This window comes from Schistocerca americana, unplaced genomic scaffold (assembly GCF_021461395.2).
Source record: "Schistocerca americana isolate TAMUIC-IGC-003095 unplaced genomic scaffold, iqSchAmer2.1 HiC_scaffold_131, whole genome shotgun sequence".
Lineage (NCBI taxonomy): Eukaryota > Metazoa > Arthropoda > Insecta > Orthoptera > Acrididae > Schistocerca > Schistocerca americana.
Genome location: NW_025725383.1, coordinates 371,870 through 378,326, shown reverse-complemented (window position 1 = coordinate 378,326; position 6,457 = coordinate 371,870).

Genomic DNA, 6,457 nt, shown 5'->3' with positions numbered 1-6,457 from the left:
AGAGTGTCAGTCCTCTAGTACTTAAGTCGGCATTTTGCCTATTGTATTAAATTCCGATGCAATTTCTGTGTTTCATCGTCAATAAGAAGGTGCAAGGTATATAGTAAACCTGAAGTGAAACATCAGAATCTCAAACTGGACTCAGAGGAGAGATTCAAATCATAGAAAGAGAGAGTGTCAGTCCTCTTTTACTTAAGTCGGCCTTTGTATTAAATTCGGATGCAATTTCTGTGATTCATCGTCAATAAGAAGGTGCAAGGTATACAGTAAACCTGAAGTGAAACATCAGAATCTAGAACTCGACACACAGGAGAGGTTCAAATCATAGAAAGGGAAAGTGTCAGTCCTCTTGTACTTAAGTCGTCATTGTGGATTTTGTATTAAATTCGGATTCAATTTATGTGTTTCATCGCCAATAAGAAGGTACAAGGTATACAGTAAACCTGAAGTGAACTATTGGCATCTAAAACTGGACTCACAGGAGTGGTTCAAATCATAGAAAGTGAGAGGGTCAGTCCTATTGCACTTAAGTCGGCATTGTGCTTTTTGTATTATATTCGGATGCAACTTCTGTGTTTCATCGTCAATTAGAAGGTCCAAGGGATACAGTAAACCTAAAGTGAAGCATCGGAATCTAAAACTGGACTCACAGGAGAGGTTCAAATCCTAGAGAGTAAGAGTGTCAGTCCTCTTGTACTTAAGTCGGCATTGTGCCTTCTGAATTTAATTCCGATGCAATTTCTGTGTTTCATCGTCAATAAGAAGGTGCAAGGTATACAGTAAACCTGAAGTGAAGCATCGGAATATAAAACTGGACTCACAGGAGAGGTTCAAATAATAGAAAGAGAGAGTGTCGGTCCTCTTTTACTTAAGTCGGCATTGTGCCTTTTGTATTAAATTCGGATGCATTTTCTGTATTTCATCGTCAATAAGAAGGGGCGAGGTATACACTAAACCTGAAGTGAAGCATCAGAATCTATATCTGGACTCACAGGAGAGATTCAAATCATAGAAATAGAGAGTGTCAGTCCTCTTTTACTTAAGTCGCCTTTTGTATTAAATTCGGATGCAATGTCAGTGTTTCATCGTCAATAAGAAGGTCCAATGGATACAGTAAACCTGAAGTGAAGCATCGGAATCTAAAACTGGACTCACAGGAGAGATTCAAATCATAGAAAGTGAGAGTGCCAGTCCTCTTGTACTTAAGTCGGCATTATGCCTTTTGTATTAAATTCCGATTCAATTTCTCTGTTTCATCGTCAATAAGAAGGTGCGAGGTATACAGTAAACCTGAAGTGAAGCATCAGAATCTATAACTGGACTCACAGGAGAGATTTAAATCATAGAAAGAGAGAGTGTCAGTCCTCTTTTACTTAAGTCGGCATTTTGCATTAAATTCGGATGAAATTTCTGTGTTTCAATGTCAATTAGAATTTAAAAGGGATACAGTAAACCTGAAGCGAAGCATCGGAATCTAAAAATGGACTCACAGGAGAGGTTCAAATCTTAGAAAGTTAGATTGTCAGTCCTCTTGTACTTAAGTCGGCATTGTGCCTTTTGAATTTAAATCCGATGCAATTTCTGTGTTTCATCGTCAATAAGAAGGTGCAAGGTATACAGTAAACCTGAAGTGAAGCATCGGAATCTAAAACTGGACCCACAGGAGAGGTTCAAATCATAGAGAGTTAGAGTGTCAGTCCTCTAGTACTTAAGTTGGCATTGTGCCTTTGAATTTAATTCCGATGCAATTTCTATGCTTCATCATCAATATGTAAGTGCAAGGTATACAGTAAACCTGAAGTGAAGCATCGGAATTTGAAACTGGACTCACAGGAGTGGTTCAAATCAAAGAGAGGGAGAGTGTCAGTCCTCGTTTACTTAAGTCGGCATTGTGCCTTTTGTATTAAATTCGGATGCAATTTCTGTATCTCATCGTCAATATGAAGGTCCAAGGGATACAGTAAACCGGAAGTGAAGCATCGGAATCTGAAACTGGACTCACAGGAGAGGTTCAAATCATAGATAGTTAGAGTGTCAGTCCTCTTGTACTAATGTCGGCATTGTGCCTTTGTATTAAATTCCGATGCAAATTTCTGTCTTTCATCGTCGATAAGAAGGTCCAAGGGATACAGTAAACCTGAAATGAAGCATCGGAATCTAAAACTGGACTCACAGGAGAGGATCAAATCTTAGAAACTTAGAGTGTCAGTCCTCTTGTACTTAAGTCGACATTGTGCCTTTTCAATTTAATTCCGATGCAATATCTGTGTTTCATCGTCAATAAGAAGGTGCAAGGTATACAGTAAACCTCAAGTGAAGCAACGGAATCTAAAACAGGACTCACAGGTAAGGTTCAAATCACAGAAAGTGAGAGTGTCAGTCCTCTTGTACTTAAGTCGGCATTGTGCCTTTTGAATTTAATTCCGATGCAATTCTTGTGTTACATCGACAATAAGACGGTGCAAGGTATACAGTAAACCTAAAGTGAAGCATCGGAATCTAAAACTGGACTCACAGGAGAGGTTCAAATCATAGAAAGAGAGAGTGACATTCCTCTTCTACTTAAGTCGGCACTGTGCCTTTTGAATTTAATTCGGATGCAATTTCTGTGTTTCATCGTCAATAAGAAGGTACAAGGGATACAGTAAACCTGAAGTGGAGCATCGGAACCTAATACTGGACTCACAGGAGAGGTTCAAATCATTGAATGTGAGAGTGTCAGTCCTCTTTTACTTATGTCGGCATTGTGCTTTTTGTATTTAATTCGGATGCATTTTCTGTATTTCATCGTCAATAAGAAGGGGCGAGGTATACACTAAACCTGAAGTGAAGCATCAGAATCTATATCTGGACTCACAGGAGAGATTCAAATCATAGAAATAGAGAGTGTCAGTCCTCTTTTACTTAAGTCGCCTTTTGTATTAAATTCGAATGCAATGTCAGTGTTTCATCGTCAATAAGAAGGTCCAATGGATACAGTAAACCTGAAGTGAAGCATCGGAATCTAAAACTGGACTCACAGGAGAGATTCAAATCATAGAAAGTGAGAGTGCCAGTCCTCTTGTACTTAAGTCGGCATTATGCCTTTTGTATTAAATTCCGATTCAATTTCTCTGTTTCATCGTCAATAAGAAGGTGCGAGGTATACAGTAAACCTGAAGTGAAGCATCGGAACCTAAAACTGGACTCACAGGAGAGGTTCAATTCATAGAATGTGAGAGTGTCAGTCCTCTTGTACTTAAGTCGGCATTGGGTCTTTTGAATTTAATTCCGATGCAATTTCTGTGTTTCATCGTCAATGAGAAGGTGCAAGGTATACAGTAAACCTGAAGTGAAGCATCGGAATCTAAAACTGGACTCACAGGAGAGGTTCAAATCATAGAAAATTAGACTGTCAGTCCTCTTGTAGTTAAGTCGGCATTGTGCCTTTTGTAATAAATTCGGATGCAATTTCTGTGTTTCATCGTCAATAAGAAGGTCCAAGGTATACATTAAACCTGAAGAGAAGCATCGGAATCTGAAACTGGACTCACAGGAGAGGTTCAAATCATAGAAAATTAGACTGTCAGTCCTCTTGTAGTTAAGTCGGCATTGTGCCTTTTGTATTAAATTCGGATTCAATTTCTGTGTTTCATCGTCAATAAGAAGGTGCAAGGTATACAGTAAACCTGAAGTGAAGCATCGGAATTTAAAACTGGATTCACAGGAGAGGTTCAAATCATAGAGAGTTAGAGTGTCAGTCCTCTTGTACTTAAGTCGGCATTGTGCCTTCTGAATTTAATTCCGATGCAATTTCTGTGTTTCATCGTCAATAAGAAGGTGCAAGGTATACAGTAAACATGAAGTGAAGCATCGGAATATAAAACTGGACTCACAGGAGAGGTTCAAATAATAGAAAGAGAGAGTGTCGGTCCTCTTTAACTTAAGTCGGCATTGCGCCTTTTGTATTAAATTCGGATTCAATTTCTGTATTTCATCGTCAATAAGAAGGTCCAATGGATACAGTAAACCTAAAGTGAAGCATCGGAATCTAAAACTGGACTCACAGGAGAGGTTCAAATCATAGAAAGTGAGAGTGTCAGTCCTCTAGTACTTAAGTCGGCATTTTGCCTATTGTATTAAATTCCGATGCAATTTCTGTGTTTCATCGTCAGTAAGAAGGTGCAAGGTATACAGTAAACCTGAAGTGAAACATCAGAATCTAAAACTGGACTCACAGGAGAGATTCAAATCATAGAAAGTGAGAGTGTCAGTCCTCTTTTACTTAAGTCGGCCTTTTGTATTAAATTCGGATGCAATTTCTGTGATTCATCGTCAATAAGAAGGTGCAAGGTACACAGTAAACCTGAAGTGAAACATCAGAATCTAGAACTCGACACACAGGAGAGGTTCAAATCATAGAAAGGGAGAGTGACAGTCCTCTTGTACTTAAGTCGTCATTGTGGATTTTGTAATATATTCGGATGCAATTTCTGTGTTTCATCGCCAATAAGAAGGTACAAGGTATACAGTAAACCTGAAGTGAACTATTGGCATCTAAAACTGGACCCACAGGAGTGGTTCAAATCATAGAAAGTGAGAGTGTCAGTCCTATTGCACTTAAGTCGGCATTGTGCCTTTTGTATTTAATTCGGATGCAATTTCTGTGTTTCATCGTCAATAAGAAGGTCCAAGGGATACAGTAAACCTGAAGTGAAGCATCGGAACCTAAAACTGGACTCACAGGAGAGGTTCAAATCATAGAATGTGAGAGTGTCAGTCCTCTTGTACTTAAGTCGGCATTGTGTCTTTTAAATTATATTCCGATGCAATTTCTGTGTTTCATCGTCAATAAGAGGGTGCAAGGTATACAGTAAACCTGAAGTGAAGCATCAGTATCTATAACTGGTCTCACAGGAGAGATTCAAATCATAGAAAGAGAGAGTGTCAGTCCTCTTTTAGTTAAGTCGGCATTGTGCCTTTTGTATTAAATTCGGATGCAATTTCTGTATCTCATCGTCAATATGAAGGTGTAAGGTATACAGTAAACCTGAAGTTAAGCATCGGAATCTCAAACTGGACTCACAGGAGAAGTTCAAATCATAGAGAGTTAGAGTGTCAGTCCTCTTGTACTTAAGTCGGCATTGTGCCTTTGAATTTAATTCCGATGTAAATTCTATGCTTCATCGTCAATAAGAAGGTTCAAGGTATACAGTAAACCTGAAGTGAAGCATCGGAATTTAAAATTGGACTCACAGCTGAGGTTCAAATCATAGAGAGGGAGAGTGTCAGTCCTCTTTTACGTAAGTCGGCATTGTGCCTTTTGTATTAAATTCGGATGCAATTTCTGTATCTCATCGTCAATATGAAGGTCCAAGGGATACAGTAAACCTGAAGTGAAGCATCGGAATCTGAAACTGCACTCACAGGAGAGGTTCAAATCATAGAAAGTTAGAGTGTCAGTCCTCTTGTACTAATGTCGGCAATGTGCCTTTGTATTAAATTCCGTTGCAAATTTCTGTCTTTCATCGTCAATAAGAGGGTGCAAGGTATACAGTAAACCTGAAGTGAAGCATCAGAATCTATAACTGTTCTCACAGGAGAGATTCAAATCATAGAAAGAGAGAGTGTCAGTCCTCTTTTACTTAAGTCGGCCTTTTGTATTAAATTCGGATGCAATTTCTGTGTTTCATCGTCAATAAGAAGGTCTAAGGGATACAGTAAACCTGAAGTGAAGCACCGGAATCTAGAACTGGACTCACAGGAGAGGTTCAAATCATAGAAAGGGAGAGTGTCAGTCCTCTTGTACTTAAGTCGGCATTGTGCCTTTTGTATTAAATTCGGATGCAATTTCTGTGTTTCATCGTCAATAAGAAGGTACAAGGTATAGAGTATACCTGAAGTGAACTATCGGAATCTAAAACTGGACTCACAGGAGAGGTTCAAAACATAGAAAGTGAGAGTGTCAGTCCTATTGCACTTAAGTCGGCATTGTGCCTTTTGTATTATATACGGATGCAATTTCTGTGTTTCATCGTCAATTAGAAGGTCCAAGGGATACAGTAAACCTGAAGTGAAGCATCGGAATCTAAAAATGGACTCACAGAAGAGGTTCAAATCATAGAAAGTTAGAGTGTCAGTCCACTTGTACTTAAGTCGGCATTGTGCCTTTTGAATTTAAATCCGATGCAATTTCTGTGTTTCATCGTCAATAAGAAGGTGAAAGGTATACAGTAAACCTGATGTGAAGCAGCGGAATCTAAAACTGGACTCACAGGAGATTTTTCAAATCATAGAGAGTTAGAGTGTCAGTCCTCTTGTACTTAAGTCGGCATTGTGCCTTTGAATTTAATTCCGGTGCAATTTCTATGCTTCATCGTCAATAAGAAGGTGCAAGGTATACAGTAAACCTGAAGTGAAGCATCGGAATATGAAACTGGACTCACAGCAGAGTTTCAAATCATAGAGAGGGAGAGTG